The following is a 24423-nucleotide window of genomic DNA, read 5'->3' as shown; positions in this document are numbered from 1 at the left end:
TTTTTGAAGTTATTTTTTCGAGATGCCAAGCAGTACTGATTATCTCAATGGAGTACACTGATTATTTTTCCCTCCTCGTGTTTGCCCTATATAGCCAGTAAGCGTGATATTTGACATGATTTGTTTCTCTTTTCATCTCCAATTTTTTGTGGAAATAATCAGAATTACATTGAAACCAGCATCAGAACTTCATTGCGGCAAATCTCTTGTGCTTGTTCAATCTAATGCAAAATGTACAATGTGGAACTTAAAAGCCTTTATCTGATTTCAGGATCTGTTTATGCAATACTAACTTGATTCCTTTTCTTCTGCCCTGTGGTTGCATGATAGATGATGCTCTGCAACCTCCTAGTTTTGGAGGTGAGTTGCAGGATGTGATGGTCAAGATACCGTTTTTGTATTTCTCTCAAAAATAAGTCGAAAGACAGAAGGTGCTGACAGCTGGTTATCGCTAGCAAAAACGGCCGGGAGGGGGCACAGCAGGGCTTTTGCTCCACGAAGGTGGCGATGCTTCCCTGTGTTGTCTGCCCCGAGGCCGCAAAGATAACTGCCCCAGGAACAAACTGCCCGGAAACAAGGACACAGACACTGAGGCGCCTGCCAGGTCACAACATGAACTAGGTCTGGGGCTCACCAGACCCCCTGTGGATGAGTCTGACCTGTGGGAGGGGTCCAAGAGAGCCTGACCCTGTGAAAAGGCAGCCGTCCTTCAGTTGTGTGGTGCATCCCTCCGCCCTGGATTCCAGCAGACTCTCTGACCACAGGGATCACAAGGACTTGACCACAGCTGAAAACTGAAAGGACTACAATTGAAAGAACTTCGACTCAGACAGAGGAGATGCTGGATCCAAGGGTTGGTGATCCTTTCTGTTTTCTTTCCTTCTTTATTTCCTTTCTTCTTTTCTTCTTCTACTTCATGTCTTTTATGAAAATAAGAACCAGCCAAGAATTTTGTTCGTTCTGGCACAGTTTTAGGGAAGTTTATAATAAAACTAATTGTTGTTTCATTTTTTATCCTCTTGAGAGACTGTGGTTTCTCCTGTCAACCTGTGGAGAGTATTGTAAAGGATCACCTTTTCCCACATCTGCCGAGTGGGATGGGACACAGCCCCTGTAAACAATTTCTCTAATCCTTTGGTGCTGGTACAGGCCTATGGTAGAGCAAGGGCAGTTGACTAGAGGATGGAACTGAGTCACCCTGGATTTACAGTATTCCTTTGCCATATTCTGGGACCAGTGACTGTAGATGTAAGGGGAAGAGTGGCATTATATATAGCCATTCTTTCTTATGTCAACTTTTACAATGGCCTGCCATGATTCTGGTTAGTGTATATCACAATGATCTATTTGAGTGATGGTAACTCATGTTATTCATATCTCGTCATGATGAAACTTGAGTCTTAAAGCCAGGTCTCTAGATCCGTCTGTTATACTACTTGTGAGGTCTGCTAAAACCCAGCAGTTTCCATTCCTGACCAGAACTGCTATTTCTGGCTCAAAAACATCAAAATTCTTTTTATTCTATGACAGCACTCCTGTCCTCTTGTATCCTAAACATGATTTGTTCATGAGGATTAACAAAACTGGTTGGAGCCAGGCTACAGGAGTTTGTGTGGGAAGTATTGTCTCCCACCCAGAAGCCAAAGTAGCACTTCCTACTACATAAGTTAAACAGCTAAGAAGGTTCAGATTTTATTTTAATTTGTTTTTATTTACTGGAGAGAAGAAAAAAAAAAACCAACAAACCCCAAACCAACACCCCCCACCTCCCACCCCCCAAATTAATTGTTCCTGCACTGCACAAAGAGAGTGATTAATCTCTTGCATACAGAAGCATTTGTCTACTACTCCTGCTTGAATTCCTCAAAGGCTAAGAGTGTTTCTAATGGTCATTTAAATAATAAATACCACCACACTCATTAGAGGTATATCACTTGTTCCTTTTCTGCTCTGGTGCTTGTTGTATTCTATTAATATTTATTGAATTCAAGGAAATACATCCTGAGCAGGTGGTCCACATTTCTTTTCAAGGTCATCAAATATAAATATTTTATTTATCTAATTTAGAAAAACGACATTAGTTGTGATGCAGCAGACATGACAAGGGTATGAATTAGTGGAAAGCTTTTCTCAGGAAAATGTATTCAGGTACCAGTAATGGATAACTATCAGTCCAATAGCTTCTCTCTTAGCAGGTAATAAAAATACATAATGGCAATACAAACCCTCACCTGAAAGTGTGCATATGGCAGTAGCAGAGAGTAGTAAAATAGGCTATTTACTATGAGGGCAGTGGAAGGATCCAAATCTCTTTCTGGTACTTGGATCCTTAGTAGGCTTATTAGAGTTTCAGCTTCAAACATTTACATGGATATGCATGTAGACTGTGTAGCAGATTTTACGTAGTCCTTTGGGAATGAATATGCCTAAATCCATTAAATGTTGGATGTTGTGTCTTATGTTGGCTCAGAGGAGCTGGCTAATAATAGTAGCAATCCTGTGAGTGGCCAGAGTAGTTCATTCTAAGTACTGCACAGGGTTTTGTTACCCCTGGCAGTCTACTGTTCCCCTACTTCAAACAGGGCTGCGTTACCTATTGCTGCACATGTGTAGCTCAGAAAGATCCTATTTTGTTCCCACCAGTACAAGATGAAGAGAAGATCCCGCTGAGATGCTGTGTTCTGAATGTTCATGTAGGTTAAGCCTCCCTTGCCTTTTTCTGCTGCATATTCAACTTCTGCACACTTGGAGCCTGTTGTCTTTTTGTTCCCTGGAGGTGTAGAAATTATTCTTCTATGATGATTTCATTCTGAACAAGCACCATCTTTTCTTTATATTCATCCTGCCCTCTCCAAAAAGAAGGCAAGATGACAAGGGCTACATTTTAGAAATTAATAATTGCATTCTCGCAAATGCTTGGCTCTAAGAAAACAATGCTTCAAAAAGGGAAAAGCCAGTAGATTGTGTTTACTTATTTAAAACATTCACCAAGGAACAATTCCCCCAGATTGAGTTTTAAGCTGTCAAGAATCAAAGAAAACAAATGAAGTGGCACTTAATTTAATTGAAAATTATGCTTATGGGGTTTTGTGTCTGCATTCAATTTTTAGCACATGTAGTCTTTTGATATTGCTAAGGTTAAAATTAAAATTATGTATTTATTGCTATTGTCTGGAAATACTGCAGACAAAGTACAGGCTCTAAAGAACTGGTGTTGAATAACTTGTGTCTTTGTAGCAGTTCTATTTTTAAGTAATACACAGTATCTAAGGGAAGATGTTACAGGAGAATTGGCTGTAAAAATGAAAGGTAGTAACTGGAGCTTTGATTTAATTGGTGTGTGACCTCTGCTGCTTCCTGACAGAAGCCTGTCTGATAGAGCCAATGCCAGCCAGCTCCAAGATGGACTCACCACTGGCCGAGCCCATCAGAGATGGTGGTAGCACCTCTGGGATACCATTTTAAGAGGGAAAAAAAAAAGGAAACCTCTGTGCAATTGCAGCTGGAGAGAGGTGTCAGGATATGTGAGCAGAATAAGTCTGCAGACACCAAGGTCAGTGAAGAAGGAGGGAAGAAGTTTCTCCAGGTGCCAGAGCAGAGATTCCCCTGCAACGCATGGTTGGTGTGCGCCACTGTGAGGTAGGCCCATGCAATCCGTGGAGATCCACAGTGCAGCAGATCTCCACCTGTAGCCCTTGAAGGACCACACACAGGAGAGGAAGATGCCTGAAGGAGGCTGTGACCTCATGGGAAACCTATGGTGGAGCAGGCTTCTGGCAGGACCTGTGTCCTCATGGAGAGAGGAGCTCACGCTGGAGCAGGTTTGCTGGCAGGAATTGTGACCCCAGTGGAGGTGAGGAGGTAGAAAAAATCAGGAGTAAAGTTAAGCCTAGGAAGAAAGGAGGATTAGGGGAAAGGTGGTTTTGAGATTTGGTTTTATTTCTCGGTATCCTACTCTGATTTGACTGGTAACAAAATTAAACTAATTTTTCCCCAGGCTGAGTGTGTTAGGTTTGTGATGGTAACTGGTGAATGATCTCTCCCTGTCCTTATCTTGACTCACAAGTTTTTTGAGATATTCTTCTCTCTCCTATCCATCTGAGGAAGGGAAGCGATAGAGTGGATTTGGTAGGACTCTGGTTTCCCACCAAGGTCAACCCACCACACCTATTCTGACCTATAGAACTGGATATTTTACTGCCCCGTCTCACTGTTGACATTACTGGTATTGAGTTCTGATAATATACCACTAATTCACACTCATGAATATACTCAGCAGTAAGGTGTTGATGAGAACAGGCATGAGGAATAAATCACTCCATTTCCCCTCTTGCAAAGCTTGCTTCACTTTGTAGGGAGCAGGTCTGATCTGCTGACTCTTAGTAGAAACCATGTCAGATGGAATCCATGGAATAAAACAGAGGAGAAATAAGGCACCTGTAGAGTCATGGAACAAGCAGATCCCTGATAAGAGAGCTGAGTTGCTAAAGTGTTATAAGCATAGAGGCTCATATGACTACCCCTGAGTAATGGTGATGGATAGGAGGAAACAGGAGCACAAGATGCTAGAGAAGGAGGGGGGAGATTGAGAAAACTGAGGTAGTAGGAGTAATGGAACTAAATGGAAGAAGCAGATATCTCTGGAGCTGCATGTGTAATCAAAACATGAGATCAATGACTGGCTGACCTTTGTCTTGAATAAAATAGATCCCTATGTACAGGGACACAGAGCAGGAAGCATAGAGACACCTGAAGAATAGCAACACTCACCCTAAAATGAAAGGGTGAGTGTGATAGGAAGCTGAAAAACCTGTGTGGCAGAGCAGGACCAGTGAATGTATGACAGGGGTGCAGGGAGAAGGAGTGTTCTGGGGACTACCAGCAGAGCCAGCCAGGATGGCAGAGCAGCAGCAGCTTGTTGAGTGGGTCTGAGCTGGAACTAGCTCTGGAGATGGACCTATTACTGCAAGAGCTTGAGAGTTATGCTGGAGAGGGAGGAGAAGCTTCATGTGTTTGGCAAGCAGCCATAGTAAGGCTCTGAGTTTTGTCACATGGTTGAGCAGAGCAAAAATAATCGTGGTGTCTTCATTGTTGCTCTTCTCTAGAATGATATCAGAAGTTAGGCCTTCTGCATTAATGTATGTATCCTTATGTGATACTCCACATTTTTCCTTTATTTCCTACCAACATAAAAAATGTGTATGGCAAAAATATCCTTAGCAGCAAGCTGAAGAAGTTCTAGCATGACAAGCGCCTAAGTAAATACTGAACAGTTGCTAATTAAAGCCAAGTGCATAGTCTCTCAGTTTTCAATTAACATGATCAATATATAGTGATGCATTAATTATTTTTTCTAAATATGCTTAGAAGAAATCTCTAAGTCTGGAGGTGAACTTTACAATGTAGATTGTTCTTTCTGTTTTCAGTGGTGGGGTGGAGGTAGGTTTAACTGAAATTGAAGAGAGGCTTATGAAAATGTGTCATCGTCTGAAAAACTTCGCTCTCAGATAACTTTAGCTCTTCCTGCCATCTTCTATTTAGCTTCATTTTAATCTCAGATGAGGCTTTTTCAAGCAATCGCTTGTCTCTTAACTAACTTCGGTGACAACTAGTCTGCAAGACTAGCATGGGGACAACTAGTCTACAAGAAAGCACGTCTGCAAGAGTCCTGCCAATTACCCACACAGTGATCCACATTCTCTGCTGTGAGCTGTGGAGATGCTACAACATTTTCTTCAAACCAGCCAGGTGCCCTGCTGTAGCTGTTGCAGAGAAGGCTGAATAGCCCCATCATGAGATCAGTGTTTGATAGATGAGATGAATTGCCCTCTAAAGGCATCTGCTGTCACTTTGGGGGTGAACAAGGTAACTACCTCGAACAGGTCACCTAATAATCAGATACAAAAAGTCAAGTGGAAGTGGGGAGATGCCCATGGCTTACCTGCTGTCTGGTCTCCCAGCTACATAATGATAGCCTGCTGTAAGCCTGTTCCTCTGGCAGCACCTGGAGTGGCCATTTGTACAAAACCTGCTGTTTCAAAAAATATACACCTGCGCAACTTTGGGATAATGTTTAAATCTGTCAGTGCTGGAATCTCAAAAGCACTTAGCATCTGAACTTCTCAGAATGATCTCAAATATTTTTAATCATAAAATGCCATCTTATTGAAAGGTAAAGTTTGGGGACAAAGATCTGTTTTCAAGATGTTGACAACAAAATTAAGAAAAAAAAGGTTTAGATTTAATGTGTTTTCACAGCAGCATGTGCAGACTGAAAAGCTTCTGTCTTCTAGCCTAAAAAATATATAAAAGCATCTGTTTGGTGATTTTGTTTTGATAACTGATCAAATTTAGACCAAGACATATGATGTATTAAACTGACTTGGGCTGACACTGTGCATTTAATTTAGGGTGTGGTTTTGTGGTTTTGCAATTTCAGTATTAGTGTCAAATTGATATAGGGATTTTTTTCCAGATATTTTATTTGCCTAGGCAGGTAAAATAATATTCTATCTGTCTCTACCAAGTGCCAGTCTAAATGGATTCCATTTTAATAAAAGGGTGATTCCTTTCTGAGGCCCAGTAGGAGAAATATTAGGAAAACTCAGAACAGCTTTAAAAAAACCTTCCTATATGCTGCAGTGGGAATCCTACTATATTTAGGGTTTTAATGCCAGGAAGTGTATTTCCCTTTAAAATGAGAGCTATGAAGTTGTCTTCTCTTTGGAAAGACTGAGGAACTGGGGACACATGGCTTGGAGGATCGACACTGCTTTCTACTGGTTAAGAAACATAGGCTGCCACTAAACCATGAAATTCAAACCTCAAATCAAACTAATTGGGCTGACAATTGCTCTAGCAGTTGGCTGCTGATTCTGAAAAATAATCTACCACCTGTTGTTTAGTCTGTAGGATTAGAGACGGTTTAAATGTTTGAGGCAAGAGAAATTTATTGCTCCAGATGGAGCAAAATTTCTTAAAAAAAAAAAAAACAACAAACAACCAAAATCGGGCTCAGATCAGCATTCAGTGCAGTAGTCTCCTACTTTTAAAAATGCAGCTTGGTACAAATCACAGCACTTTTAATAGCAGCCTATGGACAGAGCTTTTTTCCACCTTCAGAAATTGTTTTCTCTATTCAGAAGTCATCACAGATGAGTTTATCGCAGTTCTTGAACAGAAATGCTTGCAATTGTCACTTTTCTCCTGTGTCCATCAGATTTTAATAAGAGGTGATAATTTTATTGTCCCACTGAGAATGTAATCAAAGATGTGTTTGATACACAGGATAAATAGTTGATGGTGATGGAAATGTTTAAATTCAAGGGTTATTTTGTGTTTGCTATTTATAGACCATCTGGAAGCAGGAAAGACTGTCAATGAGACTTTCAGAAATCAGCAGTATGAAATACATGAGAAGACCGGGTAAGGTAAATCTACTAGTTGGACAGATCAGATTATATTGCTGAGAATATTTATGCTCAGCAAAAGCAGACAACACTTTTTTGATATACATATAATTTTTGTCACAGAAGTGTTTTCAGTAAATATTTCCCAGTTTTCAGAGGAGGGGATGGGGGGATACTCTCTGGTAGGGTGAGAAGAGGGGATTTTACTCTGAAACAGGATCTGACGAATTTACACAGAAAGGGAGATGAGGGTTCAATTCCTGCTCTGGCTCAGCCTGGGTTAGGAATTTGAGCTGATTGCATCCCACACTAATTGCCCTAACTAACAGATGTGTGGCTGTTTAATTTGTGGCTGTTTAACTTGGGACAGTTTGGGAAGGCTGGATTTTAATAGCTTGTTGTTAGGGCATTTGGTGGGAGTAGGGGAAACTTGGCCAACATCATGCAGGGTGTATGCTATCACACAAGCCATGTCGGTGTACAGCATGTTGCAGAGGTGACAGTCCTCTGGAGCTAATAACCAGAATGTGCAACAGGAGCCCCAGACACGTGCATTGACTCATCCTTGGAACAGGTTTGGGATATACTGAGCGGAAAGGGGAAGATGGGACACTCTGTATTGGATAGAATTAATCAGGAAACTTGCCCTACTTCTGGTTAGGCTTTGTATTGAGCCTTTTTTCCTGGCTTGTGATTTTAGCTGCTTCTTCCATTTTCCCCTCTGTAGTATTTTATTTCCCTTGGCTTCCGTCATCTTTTCCTTTCTTTTTCCCTCTTTGGCAGTATAAATGTCAGGACTGTTGGATGAAGTAAATTAATTTTCAGAAAGTAAATCTCTGATATGCCCACAGAGCCCTTTTAGGGCAGGTCGTTTATTCCAATTCAGGAGTTTTCTGGAGCATCCCAGGGGGTTCCATGTCTTCCATTTCAGACTCCTAGGGGGTTCCATGTCTTTCAGTCATCCCTGAATTTAGCTATGCAAATGCTGGATATCAGCTGCTCCTTTCATTCAGATCTGGTAACTCTCTCTCCCTGTTTTCCCCAGTCAGGTTCATCCAGCTGAGTATATTTAGGCTGGAAATGCATAGGAGCCCAGATCAGTCTAATCATAGTCATCCTGTTCCTGCTGCCACTATTCCCTGGCCGTGTTGTCTTGGCCTGTGGCACTTAAGAAGTGGATCCATTTAGTCTGCTCTAAAGGCAGGGTTCTCTGGTCAAAGAAATGATTTCTGACTGCTGGATGGTCATACAGGAGAACAAGGGAGTAACCAGAAGAAGGCAAAAACGTTGTTTCCTTTTGCTCAGCCACAGCTTCCTAAGAAAACATAAGGTCGTGCAAACTGAGAACAAACTTAACAGTACTATCATCTGTAATAGGTATATGGAGTGACAACTGGTGGCTTTTGGAAAGATTTGTAGATAGTAGCTTGACCAGTGCAACCTTACAGTGCGTATTATGTACAATTTTAAAACATTGAATTTAAAGGTTTTGTTTTTTCACCACTAATAATTCACATTCCCTTGGCAATAAATGTTCAAAGGAGCCAAGACATGATGAAACCCTTTGGATGCTGTAATTGTCCTTTGTTTTTATTTAGCACAGACATGGTCATTAGTATAGTTGGTTAAGAATCAATAGCTATGTCTAAGCAAAACGATTAAACCAAAGTATTTTTGGTTAGTGAAGTACTTTGGTTTCTTGAAATTTTGTAATGAAAAAGATTTTTTTCTTCCTTTCTGTCCTGCTTGGGTTGCTACTCCTGTTTCTCCAGGTGAACAAATTCAGGCAGGACTGACAGTAGCTCTATGTCTATTATGATGTACTACTATAACGTGTTTGTTGTCTTCTAATGTTTTAATGAGCGTTGATGTTTTGAAGTAAACTATGTCAGTCAACAGCTTGTAAACAGGTTTAACAGATTGGTGATGATACTTGAGAAACTCAGTGGAAAAAGGCATCTTCTAAATATCTTGAAAGATATTTCTGTCTGAAGCACCTTCTGGTGGGCTAGGAAAGGTTACCATTCTCAATGTCTGATCCACCTCGGGTTTATGGTCTAGTAGTCATGGGATAGGATGCCAGTGGGGAAATACAATTACTGTGTTTTTGTTTTAGATGACTTGTGAAGTTTACAGAGGTGGGTCCTACTCTGTTATGCACTCTTTCTGCCAGCTGTTTCTTCAGAAGTGGTTGCATACTCTCCATTAGCAAGGCTGGTAGACCCATATATGTAGGAGCCCCTCAGGCTAGTGCACTGTGAGGTTTATCTTATACTGTGTTTATAACCTATTGCATGGGTCTGTTGCTGGCTGCACCTGGAACATGTGCTAAGAAGACACAAATGTGCAAATTGGGAAAGTAGATCTAAATTTTTTGTTCTGCTCAATCAAAATGGACAGCTATAATTTTAACTATGCTCATTCTCTTCTTAAGCTGAGGTGGATGTATTTATGTTGGCTCCACTTCAGCTTCCACAGAAACAGAACCTTTTCTGGCATCAGAAAAAGATGCAAATTATTTTCATGCAGCAGGTGTTTCAATCAAATATGCTGGGATCAAACTAATGTTTATCAAGTATCCAAATCACAGCTTTATGTACTTGGTGGGCATTGCCCGTAGGGATGTAATGCATCATCAGGTAGAGAAGCTTAAAACTCAGTGAAGGAGAATAACAAATCACAAATCAACAAACTCAATTGTATTAAACATGCTGCCCAGAGAGGCTTTCCTCTGGCAAGGAAATATTCAATGCAAATTTATTATGAATTTTAAAAATAAATCGACTGTAGGTATATCATAGTTTCTTGGTAACATAGAAGCAGTTGGGACCCATAGTTGTTTGGTAACATAAAAGGAGCTCCTTTTCAAATACCTGCTTGTTATATCCTTGGTCCTGGAAACAATAGTTATTGCTGTTTAATCAACCTGAATTTGGTATGACAGAATCTTACCAAATACTTGCTTCTGAGGGGGTTGTTCTTACTCAAATTTGAATAACATCCTATTAAGAATGATGGTGTTTTAAATTAGTAAGGATACTAAAAGAAGTAAAAAGAGACAGGACATCATGAGTTTTCCCAGCAGCTGACATGTTTGGCCTATTATTGTACAGCTGAGTTGATTTGAAAAGACACATGATTTTCAAGGAGTCTTAAATGCAGTGCCAAATAAATTAAATAGATGGGAAAGAGTTTTGCAATGTGTTTTGATTAGTCAAAATCAGAAAACTTTGAGATGTTATCTTTTGAAATTATTAGTGTCCAGGAGGATGCTGGATTATAGATTCCTCATAAGTATAACTTTCATGTGGTTAAACACTGTCAATTAAAGACAAACTGATTGTTATTTTTGCTGCTTTCTGAATGGGTAGGCAGTGTCTAAATAAGGAATACTGCCTTGGTTATTGTTACAGCTAGATGATCTACAGTAGTTGGGAGGGAACTACTGCAGGAATTAAGATACCCTGCAGACTGTGGGAACTTAGTAGTTCCCTCCTCTGGACCCTAAACACATGGGTCCTGGCATCTCAGCCTGGCAGCTCCTAGTTTCTGGCATGGGAAATAATGAATGAATGTAGTATCTCTGGTACCCATATCACGTAACATCAGAAGTTAGTAAAAGTCATGAAGACCACACAGAAACCAACCTAATGTTTCCCACATGATAGTTCTGTGCAATTTTCATATGTTTCATTTCTGGAAGAAAAGTAGTATGTTAGGGACTCTTGGTGGCATTGCTCAAAAGGGATAGATTTGAGGTGGTTCAGACATATAAGATATTGACCATGTTTTGTCCATCCTGTTTTGTAGTTTTCTGTTTTTAGTTTGTTTCCCTTATTTCAGAGATTGAAGCACTGGGATGTTCTCCCCTGGGAGGCTAGGAGTCACTGTTTATACTTTGCACCTCAAATCTCTGCACAGTGAATTAAAGTTAGTAATAAAACTGTTTGCCTCTGCTTTCTGGCTCTGTCACTCCCCACTTTTTCAGAAGGCCTTCTCTAACAGTGAAATACCATAGTTTCTGTCAGTGACAGCTCATAACAAAGCTTGTATCAGAATATCTCTTAATTGAGCATTGTTCAACTCTTTCTTTTCTTTTTAGTTTCTCAGCTCCTTTAATGCTGTCTTAATAGTTTGTTGGTTTTGTTTTTTGTTTTGTTTTTTTTTTTTCTCTCTGAAAACTTCCTTTCAGGGCTTCTTTTCAAATTAACCGGTGTTGAAATGATCATAACATAGCTTCTCTCATCTTTTTTAATTTTTTTTCTCTTTTTTATGCACAAAATTATCTCCAGTGGCATTAAGTTCAGAGATTCACACAGCCTAATGTGCATTCATAAATCTGAGCTGACTTCACTGAAGTATTTGAATTTACAGTCTCTTAACAGAGATCACAGGTTGACCTCAGATACCACAATATTCTCTTTATTGGGAAATTTAGAATTTTCTGGTGCACAGTATTCAATGACACATTGATAGGATTGTCTGAGGATGGAAAGCAAAGGCTTGCATTCCCTTCTCCTCTACATACATCTTATCTGTTTGAATGGTAAATTACAGGGACTGAGATTCAAGGTGATCATGTTAATAACCAGGGTTGAATTCAGAACAACACTTTTGCTGGGAGGATGTTTCTTTCATCTTTCATGTAAAAGTGTTGGCCGTGGTTTGGATTTATTTTGGTCTTTGTTCTTTCAGTACTAGACTTCCTAAGGGCTTGTCTGCGGCTGCAGCACTGCCGAGTGGTTTTTCTCTGTCACAGTCACTTCCCACAATGTCACCCCGCTGACTGCTTGGGAGCAGCACTAATGAAAAGTAAGAACCCAGGCCATTAATACGGATGCACAGAGTGAGGGGTAGTAGTGTGTGAAGTCCTTTAACTTGCACAGAGGTACTCTGGATGGCAGTACTCATCTTGTGCTCAGCTTTTATCATTAGGTTTTTGCTTTTACACTACAGTTTATTAACATGCAAATACTGTCTTTATGTGTCTTGGTCATGGAGGCTTCTAGGTGAGAGTGCTTTCTTTTTACTTGTTAACTTTATCACAAATGGAATTCTGCATCTGCAGAGACTCATCTCTTATTTGTTTGTTTACAATACCAATCACATCCTTGTTTTATCTTGTCTCAGGGTTGTGTGTTTCGTTTGTACTCTTCTATCAATGATAATCAGGGATCTGATCAAATGCAATCTCTTTGTCTTGACTTTGTGGAGCTTGCTGATTAATGTGGGGTGGAAAATAGAATGTAGTTGAGGCTGTTCATTTTGTGAGGTCTGTGTGCACAACCTGATGTGTTAAACTCCACCCCAAATATACTTTCCTTCCATGTCCTGCTGTCCCCTGTTTGTCCATTCATGTCTTTCCAAACTTTGTTTCTGGAGGCCTGCCTAGATAAATGTTGGCCTTCTGGGCAGGACTGAGGAAATCAAGACTGCATTCCTGACTCTGCCAGTGTCCTGCTGAACCCCCTCTGCTATGTTGGCTTGAATGCTGCAATGTTAGTCCCTTCTGCCCCACATCTGTGTCATATTGTTGTATATAAGAGGACCAGATAACACAGGCCAGTGCAGCTGACCCTGGAACCTGCCTTCTGCTGTGACAGCATGCTGCTCCTTTTCTGACCAAGCTGTGGGCTACCTGAAACCCTAGAACAGGCCCTGCTTCTGCACATAGGTAGCCTAGATCTGCAATGACAGGTGTCAAAGGGTCCAGGTAATCCAGGAATACCATGAGCCAGAGATAGCTGGTGGATAGAACATGTCATGTGGCATTTACTGGAGAAATATCCAGACTATTATAAACCACTGCAATGCCCATACTGGGGAGCAAAGGGCAGACTAAGGTCAAGTCTTGTTTTCTTCAGTGTCCTGAACAGAATTTGGTCATAGCCAAATGAAGTGTAGAGCTTGGCTACTACAAAGCAACCTCGTGCATGCTTTGACCATGGTGGAGCAAATGCCCCCTGCATTACATAAACATATCCAGGTCCCATAGCAACAGCATCCATGTCACCAATTCAGTGATAACCATGTTGAAGTAATCTGCGAATATTTAAATTATATACGATTGACTTGTCAGTTTTGTCACATATGTTTATATGCAAACAGATCTCATGACTAGCGCTTCCAAAAGGAATGTGTTAGTGCTGAAGACTCAGCAGCTTTTGCTGGTTGGATCTGACCTGAATATTAATCATGCTTTTCCTTAGATGAGCATTAAATCTTTTCTGCTTCTGGAGACCAACATCAAAATTCAAATATTTAATTTGCTCGTTGACATTTATTAAAATAGCTCCGTGCTTGAATATCAAGTTAAGGCAGCGGTCCTAATTCTGTTAGCCTAGATGACGTTGGAAGTAAATTTAAATCTGATTGAGAAACATTTAATACTCACTAAGAAGAGGAGGAAATGAAAGGTCAGTGGTATAAAATGTTGATATCTTCAAACACAGCAGAGTTTAAGTAAGATTTCTGGCTTTTGAAGTAACTGTGCGAAACCTCATAAACAGTACGATAGGGATATTTCAAAATGTTAGGAGAGGGGTCTTCTAATGCTTCCCAAAACAGGTCTCAGCATCCTAACAAGGCAGATACCTCCTCTTGCTTTGAGATGAAACAGGGAGTTTCACAGATGTTAGCAAACTGCCAAGAAGATGCTTGTGTTTACAGCAAGTCTCTATCCTAAAAACAGCAAGTGCATGAAGAGTTAGTGTCAGCTTGTTTAGGTAACACATGTGCTACAGTCATGTGGACAAAGTGGTCCCCCTGAGAGAACAAAAGTCCCTGGAGGACTTGTCCCTAGGTCTGTTGCTTTCCTTTTGCTGCTGTATTGAGTGAGAAGCCACAGCAAGCAAGCCAAAAGAAGAAAGATTAAGCTTGTATTGCTACATATTTAAGGCATTTTGAGCACAGACTCTTGAAGGTTACATACCCTGTTTTCAAATACAAAGGCAAAAAAAGACTACTCAGTTTTTCCCAAATGGTTTTCCTGGCCTGGGTCTGGGGACATTTGCTGTAAGAAGGTGCTGTTTCCAGGAGCTGTGAAGAAAGAAGCATCACACAAGTTTCTGTTTTTAAACTGATCTTAAATAATAAATGAACAGATTTTCTTGCATCTCTTTGAGGGTGGGTGTGATGTCTTGGTCCTGTGTGCATAGGAGAAGTGCTCATTTTATTGATGAGCTCAGAATGCAGCTGCTAGTGATCTTTAGATCAGGCACATGTAAAAGAAGAGATAAACATAATAGCTAACGATACACAGTAAAAGCAAGCCTTTAAAAGTAGTTCAGGCTCCTGCTTATGTCCTGTTTCTTTGTAATTTCTCCAGCCATGTCCAGGCTTAGATTTACCCAGTCTTTCTGCATCCAAATATTGCATTCCTGAAGGATTGGCACAGCTACGAGCAAATGCTGTTTGTATATGATCTAACAGAGATACAGAGCTGAAAGACCTAACATTTCTGCCAGCTGGGTCTAAACCTTCTCACTATCTGTCTGTGCAGCTGTATGTACATGCCAGACTGGTTAGGGAAGGAGATTTGCTCATTTTGATGGTGCATTGTTATACGTTTTATCAGCTCTAGCAAGAGAAGGAAAATTTACTAGAACTGAGCATTTTTATGAACACTGTGCAAAATCTTGGCATCACATTTTGGTTTTCCTCCGTTGTTTATTAAACTCATGATTGTGACCAACCCCTTTGCCTTTGGGACAACATTAAAGATGTAGGCTTAAACATGAGCTAAATCCTTTTTATAAACTACATGAGAATCACAGGCCGTGGATAGCATGGTTTATGTTTATTGAAAAAAACTGTTAAGGGTGTAGTTGCTGCCCTTCCATAACTTGTCTGCTTTGGCAGGGAGTGGGAAGCCCACAGCTGTGTCTAACTACCTGTCTATTCCTGCCATTAACTGTAATATACATATGTGACCAGCTTGCCCTTAGATTGCAAGGTAAGCAATCTTCAAAATAGGGCAGATATTGACAGACCTTTGTTAAAACGCTTGGGTCCTTTTTAACTTTTCAGATCAACTTTCAGGGAGAGATGAAGAGGGTACATTAAAGTAAGGTTTTAAATGTTTCTTAGTTCCCAGGTGGGTAGGGTAGGCATTGGATACTCATCTGGCCTTTTTATTCTCAGGTGCTTAGTATAGGACATGGGTCTCTGCCATTGGCCTAGCATATGCCATTCAGAATATCTTCCATGTTATCATCTCAATGCCCAGATGGGACCTGTTGCCTGCAAACTCAAGTGAGTCATCCTAGCTGACTAGATCTACTGTTTTGCATACACCTCAATGGCTGCAAAAAGATCTTTGTGTTTGGGAGGAGAAATTGATTTGCATAAGCTTCATTTTTATTCATGCCATAGCTGTACTCTGCCAATTATGCTATAAATAAACTGATGTGTAGGCAGGTAATGTATAGTATATTCATGCCAGTCCCCTCTGTAGTGAGAACCATGTAGATACAGACAGTGTCAGAGCACTTCAGGAATTACAGTTTCTTTCACAAGCTGCTCAGGGAAAAATAATTGACATACCTGCATGCCTTCAGCACTCTGAATATACAGCAGGAGAGTAGATTTCATGGCTTTAAAGCCACATGCTGTGTTTTGGAAACTCATCACTGTCTCTTCAATCTTTGCAAATGAGTACAAGCAAGGACCTGATATACTGTTTTACCAGCAGCCAGTTGTCATATATGAGCATGTCAGACTACTCTATTTGGGTTTCTTAAACATCTGCTTTCAACCTACACAGCCCCCAAAAAATTAAATCAAACCTAAGTAAGTTTGCTGCACAGATAAATTCTATTTGACTCCAAGGATAAAGGGGATATAATTCTCAGACCCACCTCTTCCAGTGAGGAGTCTGGAGGAAAAGATTTATAAATAAAGGTTGTATATAAGTGGCTGAAGGGATATATGGAAGTACAGAAATGGGTGAGATGCTACGGAAAATTTTATTATATACCCACTCATGCTTCCATGCTAGTCTACAACCCATATTTCGAATGCTACCTGTAATTAAAGAGTAATTTTTAAAAACACTCTGAAGTCAAATAGGATTTTTCAGTAGAATTTACATTCCTCAATGATTTCTACAAATGGATCTTAAGCTCCTAAAACAGGTAGGTGGTTTGGAAAATTTTACCCTGTAGGTCTTATTATTGACACTTCTTTTGAGTTGCTGGCAACAAGATTCTTGTTCCTTCTTCATGGCTTAGACCTACGCACTGCTGGGAACCTGAACAGAGCAGCTGTGTTTCCTGGAGCAGCAATGCTTGGTGACACATTTTAACTTAGGGAAAGTAATGTCACATGGAAAGTGAAGGGGCAAAAAATACTTAAGGAACTGGTTTGAGATAGTGAAGGTAACTTACTGTACAGATCATCCATTCCTGTATTAGTGGAAGATACCCCTTTGGAGGCTTTTTACAGCCTGTGAGGAGGTCAAAGCCAATATGGGGACACACCTGTATGCAGTCCTGACAAGGAACTAGGGGCAGAGGACTATTTCCTCTGGTGTCCTTAAACTCTTTCCTAATCCTTCCAAGGTGGTCTCCAAGACTGGATCTCTATCAGAGGCTAGCTGCCTCTCTTTAATTTTTCTCCCACTTATTCCATATCTTATTTGCTGTGCTAATGCACCTACCTTTTTTTTCTGTTTCTGTTTTAATGTCTTGAGTTTTATCCCATCCCACTCGCTCAGGACTTTCTTCCCCCAGTCCTAAATCCAATTGAAAAAAAATAAAAAAGGCAATCCTGTAATCAATGAATCTTCTTGCTTGACTGACTCTGTTCAGGCACTTTTTTCTTTTCCATAAGAGAAAACTGACAGTTATCATTTGCAAGGTGCATGACTTATTTTTCCTATTGCTCACTTCAAGTATATTTTGCTGTTCTGGAACGGCAAATAGTTTTTCACTTTCAAAGTTTCTGTGTTCTAAGTCATAAAAAAATTGAAGGTTTCATATTGTAACAGCAATGAAAAGGTATGACTGAAGAATAAAAATTCCACTAGAAGTTAATGTGTGCGTGCTTGTACATTTGTGTATCTATTAATAGATGGAAAAGGGCAGATAGGTTGTTTTGCAGGAGGAGATGGTTGTTCTTTAGTTCTGATTTTTTTTAAGCTTCCAGGGGAATTTTTCCAGGGGAGAGACTCAGATAATTACATGGTAAGGCAATTTCTTCAATAATTTTAAAATCTCCTAATCCAGTTGGAAAAGGAGATATTTAAAGTCATTGTGCTCCTATGTGATTAATGAGAATTGGTGGCTGGAAGAGGTGAGTGGTGCAGATCAGTGCCCTTGCTGAGGGTAGGACACCAAATATAGCCCTGAGAAACCATTAGGGAATAGCTAGATCAGGGTCTGGGTTCCTTGTACTGGACAGTATAATCTGCATGAGTTTTGCTTTACATTAGGTATAGTGTATGATAGCTTATTCCAGGCAACATTGTCCAAGAGTAAAAGAGGTCTGGGGAAGGTGCAAATATAGTATCATGGAAATCCATCATATGGGTGCAGGATGCCCACCTTCAATGGTTTCACTGCTCACTGGACAGCTGTTTGTGGGTTTTTTTCCATGCAACTTCCACAAACACCAGATTATTCCAATACTGTGTAACACTGCTGAAAGGTATTAATGGGATTCACTCACAGGAGGGTTGGCCTGTGGCTTTAACATTTCTTACCAGTTAAAGTGTAGGTTATAGGATTAAGTATACTGTACACTGACTGGACTGAAACCAACTATGGAGTACAGCCCTTTATTTCTCAAAATAATTCACCAGGACTTCTTGGATATCCTAGAATAAAGTTGGAAATACTAAACATGGAGGCAGAAGGTGACATCTTTTAGGAGAGGTACACATCTTTGCATAGAAAAGCAAAGTAACAGTTGGTGATATTGCTAAGTGGAGTTCTAATACTAAGTTGCCTGTCATTAGAAAGGTTATCATGGAGGAGATGCACTTTTCTTGAGCTCCAAGAGAAACTAATCACTCCAGTTTCTCTTAAGAATTTCAGAAGGTGCTACAAGAGGCACCAGCTTCTCTCCATTGGTACAATGACAAGCCTGATGCCCACTCCTGAGAAATTTTCTCTTCCACTGGAAAGAAATTCCACCAGTCATAAGTGAAACTTAGTGGATGTGGGATTTAGCCAGTGTAACCCCATTAAAAGTTTTGGTGAGGTTTCATTTATGCTTCTGAGGACTGTATATTTTATCTGTAACTACAAAACAACATCCAAACATTTTCTACAAAATTCCTACAAAACATTTCCTACAAAATGTTTGGCTGTTGAAGTATGGTTTGGGATAGTGACATGTTCTATGTAGCTTAGCTTGCTACTTCTCATACTCGGTGAAGTAGTAACCTGCTTTAGACTCCTTGGTACAGTTTTTCATTACTGTTGAAAGCAAGTGTGCCACTACCTTCAAATCTCATTTATTCTGTTTTATGAAATGCTAGGTCTACTCCTAGAAACATTGATAATGTATACAGCTTGAAATGTCAATATTCAAATACTGACAACACCTGGTACATGAGAACCTATTTAAGTTGATAAGGCAAAGCTAAATGAATCAGATTATGTGTTTCCTAAGCGTACTGAATAAAATGGTGTATAACTCTTATGCCCGCATTACTCTTGATGGAAATGTCTGAGAAGATGCTTTAGTTCCCACTTGAAAGTACTAGAATTTACATTAAAAAGCATAGAATTCTTAAGAAGGATATCACCAGTTAGCTAATTGTCCTGCTGGATATTTAGTTTGCCAACACCTTCTTGGCAGAGCTCAGCATAGAAAAAATGCTGAAGATAGAATGAGAAGTTCACTATATGGGATTTCTTTTTTTCTGGAAAACCAGAATGGGAACTGATAGACCTTATACTGATCACTGCGGCTGCAGAGAACCTCAGTCTGACGGACAGTACTTCTTGTGCACTTTGCTTGACTTAAGAGAAATGTGTTAATGAATCATCAACAAAACTTCTTTAGCCCTAGGACATTTGCCAAAGACTTCACAGGCACATCTGCTTTTGCTGAGGCATTCTGCTCTTGTGAGACCTCACCTGGAGTACTGTGTGCAGTTCTGGTGTCCTCAACATAAAAAGGACATGGAACTGTTGGAACAAGTCCAGAGGAGGGCCACGAGGATGATCAGGGGACTGGAACACCCACCTCTGTATGAAGATAGGCTGAGAAAGTTGGGGCTGTTCAGCCTGGAGAAGAGAAGGCTGCATGGAGACCTCATAGCAGCCTTCCAGTGTCTGAAGGGGGCCTATAGGGATGCTGGGGAGGGACTCTTCATTAGGGACTGTAGTGATAGGACAAGGGGTAATGGGTTAAAACTTAAACAGGGGAAGTTTAGATTGGATATAAGGAGGAAATTCTTTCCTGTTAGGGTGGTGAGGCACTGGAATGGGTTGCCCAGCAAGGTTGTGAATGCTCCATCCCTGGCAGTGTTCAAGGCCAGGTTGGACGAGGCCTTGGGTGATATGGTTTAGAGCGTGGTGTTCCTGCCCATGGCAGGGGGATTGGAACTTGATGATCTTAAGGTCCTTTCCAACCCTAACTGTTCTATGATTCTATGATTCTATCAGAGCTCAGGGAGTAGCACTGCAGGGCCTGAACCTTAGTGCTTGTGTTGCTCCAGGCTTCCTTTTATTTAAGAACAGCAGCTCTTTATGATTTGCTAGTATTAGGTAAGCGTGTTATAAATCTGTAATTTTAGTTGTTCTGGAGAGTTTCTCCAGTGGTTTTGGACAGTTTAACTGGAAAAGTGCATTGCACGGGAAGACTGGAAAAATACAACATAAGGAGAATGGAATGGAAGTTGGGGCAGTTGGTGTGAAAGAGATTTCACAGGCTTTTTATACTGCATGGCATGGAAGATTCTTCTGAGCTATCTTTTCTCTGGAAGACATTTTATGTGGTTCAAAAAAAAAAGCCATCCCCTTACATGGCATGTGACCCTGCATGCTGACATACATGTTCTTTCTAGTGTGCCTTCCTCTGAGAGTAATATGCCTCCTTCATGTGATCCTACCACACAGGCTGCACTTTGCGTTCTGAGTCTGACTGCACCTTGAATTCTACCTGATCAAACCAGGCTTTCTCTGGAGACTTTTCAATCATTTCACATCTCATTTAAGGTTTAGCAAGATACAGAAGCCTTACCAGCTTAAAATAATCCTATTAGTCTCAATGGGCTTGCTCAGATACTTCAAGCTGGAAGGCGCTTTGCTAGATTCTAGAACACAGCATGAGGAAGATGCAGCTTTTGTTCCTTTTGATTCTTTAGAAAACTCACCCTGACTCTGAGGAAAACTTCAATCAGGCAACATTTCTAGGAACATTAAGAGAAATTTCAATTAATAAACATGCACATCATAGGGCGCCATTGCTTAGGATAAGTAGGTGTTGTTAGCAGTCCTTGAAAAATCACAGTTTTAAGTATTCCAATTCAAATTAAAGTGGTATTGGTACTTGCAGTCGCTACACAAGAAGGAATGGAGAAGCAATAAGATGCTTAAAGGCTGGATTCCTGCTGATGTCAATAGGAAAACTTGTCTGCTTCACAGCAGTCTGGTCTTGCCTACTTTTCTATACTTAGCAGAGGAAGGGAGTATGATGGCCTGAATGCTGCTGTTTGGGATGTGCAGTGTATTTAGGCTTTTTAAAGTCAGAGCCTGTGTTTGTTTGTAAAAAGCATTGTAAGGCTGATGTGCTTTGGATTGTGCACAACACAATTTTAGCTCCTTAAGTGCTTACCTATCTCATACCAAACTGTGTTCTGGCCAATGTCACCAAACTGGAAACACAACATTGTAATCCTGCTCAGGTCTTCTAGGTTTTAACTATGATTGTTATAACTAGGTTGTTAGGGAAGAGAAAGAAGACAAGGGATAAAGGAGACATGCTCAGAATTCAACTAGGGTTATGAGGCAAGCTGTGGAATTAAGTAACAAACACATCCTGCCCCTTCTGTATACCTCATTATAAAAGCATCCTCACCTCCCACAGTCAGAAAACTAGTGAACTGCCTGCTTTCCTCAGGGTATCTGTTTCCTTCAGGAACTGAAATAATCTCAGAAACTAATGACCGTTTGGGTAAAGGAAAATAGTTCCTGAGATCTTTGCTGAGAGGTAGCAGAACTTAAAAAAATGAATGGCAGCCGGAAGAAAATACACTGCAAGTCACAGGGAAATTTTATCTAAGGCTCTGCCACTTATCTGTTGCTTCTACAAACTGCCCATCTGCTGGCTATGCTGAAACCATGAGAGAGCTCAGCAAGTGAAGATGAGAGACCTGCAACTCTAGGATTTGTGCGTGAAGGCTCTGAAGGAGGGGAGCATGGCTGTGTCCTTATTGTTGTCTGGCTGCACACCTTTACAACATGCCAGAGGTTCCCATTTCAGCTATATGCAGCAGTAATGGTGGCAGCAATGTTGATTTTGTAAAGGTGACAGAGAAGCTGCTGGCTGTTGGATGTTTTACAACTTATCTGTTGTACCTAACTGGGACTGGAACTCCCTAAAAACCTTGTCCTGTGTGTGGTTAACAAGTGAAATCTGGCTTTCAGCTCCACAACAGAGCGATCCAAGGCAAATGCTTTACACAATTGTCTGTAAGCTGCTTTTTACAAAAATATATCATGAAGCATTTCTTTCATTACCTATGACTGAAAAGGCATTGATTTATTATATCCCAAAGTACAGTGAGTCATCACCTCTTAAAAATCTTTTGTCTGATTCAATAAATGATTCCTTATCTTGGTCTAAAACTTTCAGTTTTATTTAGAATATTAACTTAGTAAATAAATGTTAAAACTTTTTTAATGCTTTACATAAGGCATAAGAAAACTTAATCTCAGGTTTGTGAACAGTGCTGCTGCTAATCAGACTGGAAACACTTCCAGCTGGCATTTCTGAAATCTAAATGAGTCCATTTTATCTCTTCATCTTCACAAACCTCTCACTGTGTTGCCACTACAGAAAAGGAGAAAAATAATTCTGGTATCACTTCCAAAAAGACCATGTGTCTACTGAAACTGGCCTAGAGATAGCTATAGACACACAATTTTTATAATTATTTTTGATATAGGTTCACCACAAATAGTAGCTTGCAGCAAAATCTGGTTTTGTACTGACTCAGATGGAATCATAACCATAATCAAATCATTATAGAATGGCTTGGATTAGAAGGGATGTTAAAGGTCTTTGGAAGCTTTCAACAATAGCACATCTCTCATACAGTGGAAAGCCACAGACTTCCCTGATCATGTCTTGCACAAACTTGGTGTGTCACAACAGTGGCACTGTCTGGGGTTGGACACATTCTTTGTCACCTTGTAGTACTTGTTGAGGCCAATGTGTATGGGATAGCAGATCACCAAGTCTGCCACTCTGCTGATGATGCCACCCCTGTCATGGCCAGGAACACCTTCCACTAGACCAGGTTGCTCTCACGCCCCCATCCAACCTGGTCTTGAACACTTGCTGGTATGGGGCAGCCATAGCTTTTCTGTGCAACCTGTGACATTGTCCCACCACCCTCCCAGTGAAGAACTTCTTCCCAATATCTAATACAAATCTACCTTGTTCCAGTTTAAAACCCAAATTACCCCATGCCCTGTTACTACTTTTCCCTTGTAAAAAGTCCCTCTCCAGGTTTTCTGTAGTCCCACTTATAGGTAGTGGAAAGATGCTCTAAGGTCTCCCTGGAGCCTTCTCTTCTCCAGGCTGAACAACCCAAACTCTCTCAGCCTGTCTTCGTAGAAGTGCTCCAGCCCTTGGATCATCTTTGTGGCCCTTGACTGGACTAACTTCAGCACATCCATGTTACTGTACCTGTGTATGTATCACCACCTTCACAGCGGTGATGACACAACTGCTAAATCTACGCCTACCAAATGTATCCAATGTCATTATCATACATGTAGATATTGAGTAAGCAGAACACAGCTTTGAACTGATATTTTTGTGACTGTGGAGAGCATGTTGAGGAAATAATTGAGTGTCTTGACTGATGTCATGAAGTCTTGCAGACCCTTTGTAGAAATACACTGTTGGATCTCAGAGTATCCTTTGATTTACAGCTTACTCCTGTCCAGATTCCTTAGTTATGTTACAAGGTTGAAGAGCAAGCAGAATATGAGCCTTTGTGGGCAGATCAATGAACAGGAGCAGTCTATGAGATGGACTATGCTATATGGAGCTAAGAAGAGCCAAACTAGAAGGGTTGAACAATCCTGATGTTTTTACAGGACAAGTGAAGAATCTAGTCAAGCTCTGGAACTCCTTATATTTTAAAGGGCTTAGAGATGCAAGAAACCAGTGAGGGGCCTGGAGAAGAAGTGATGTCTCAAGGAATGGTGGGAAGCTAGGTTTTTTTAACAGATGAAAACACTAGCATTTTTGCCTCTTTTCCGCCAGAGGGTAGACTCTCCTGTGGTTTGCAGCAGTTATGGAACTACAGTCTCACATACCCTCTAGACACTTCCAAAACTGGAAGCTAAACAATCTCCCACAAGTTTCACCTGCTGGATTTGAGACTGGGAGTTTGAACGGTAGCTGAGTTGCAACTTCACCGAGGAGGACTGTAGCTGCTATGTGATAATCAAATTTGGTTTGCTTGACACATAATGGGATTATTGATTAGACACCCGCAGCTTGTCATTTCAAATCACATCTCCTCTTCATTTCTGAGGAATGAGTGACATAGCCTAACATGCTCAGCATCATTAAATGGAAGCAGTTATTTACGGTGTGCATCAGAATTTAGCACTAATTCCCAGATCTGACAGAAAATAATCACTTTGTGCAAGGCATTTTTATCTTGCCATTAAAAAGTGTTTCAAGAGCTTTAGATAAGAACTGAAGCTGAAATGCCTTCCTAGTCTATACCTAGATGGTCGCATCTGTAAAACAGAAGGAGGGAGTGGCAGGTCATGTGCTTAACACAGTTCCTGATCCCTCAGTAACTTCTGACATACTG

At 40.6% G+C, this 24423-nt stretch overlaps 1 long non-coding RNA gene across 2 annotated transcripts; it reads left to right on the top strand.

The window, feature by feature from the left end:
* The first annotated feature begins 265 nt into the window (after window positions 1–265).
* Window positions 266–24186, top strand: LOC133213209 (uncharacterized). 2 transcript variants are annotated; one of them, XR_009725730.1, is made up of 4 exons: window positions 266–360; window positions 3365–3821; window positions 7353–7425; window positions 23862–24186. It is a non-coding gene; the product is annotated as an uncharacterized LOC133213209 (long non-coding RNA). The 2 variants fall into 2 exon arrangements; XR_009725731.1 differs by lacking the exons at window positions 266–360; window positions 23862–24186 and adding an exon at window positions 15552–15837 and having other exon boundaries at window positions 2521–3821.
* Window positions 24187–24423: the final 237 nt, after the last annotated feature.

Source organism: Neopsephotus bourkii, unplaced genomic scaffold (genome assembly GCF_033783945.1).
Source record: "Neopsephotus bourkii isolate Nb327-2 ecotype Australia unplaced genomic scaffold, CSIRO-AGI_Nbou_v1 NB_787, whole genome shotgun sequence".
Classification (NCBI taxonomy): domain Eukaryota; kingdom Metazoa; phylum Chordata; class Aves; order Psittaciformes; family Psittacidae; genus Neopsephotus; species Neopsephotus bourkii.
The sequence above is the reverse complement of the archived record's forward strand: the minus strand, read 5'-3'. Positions and strand labels throughout refer to the sequence as shown.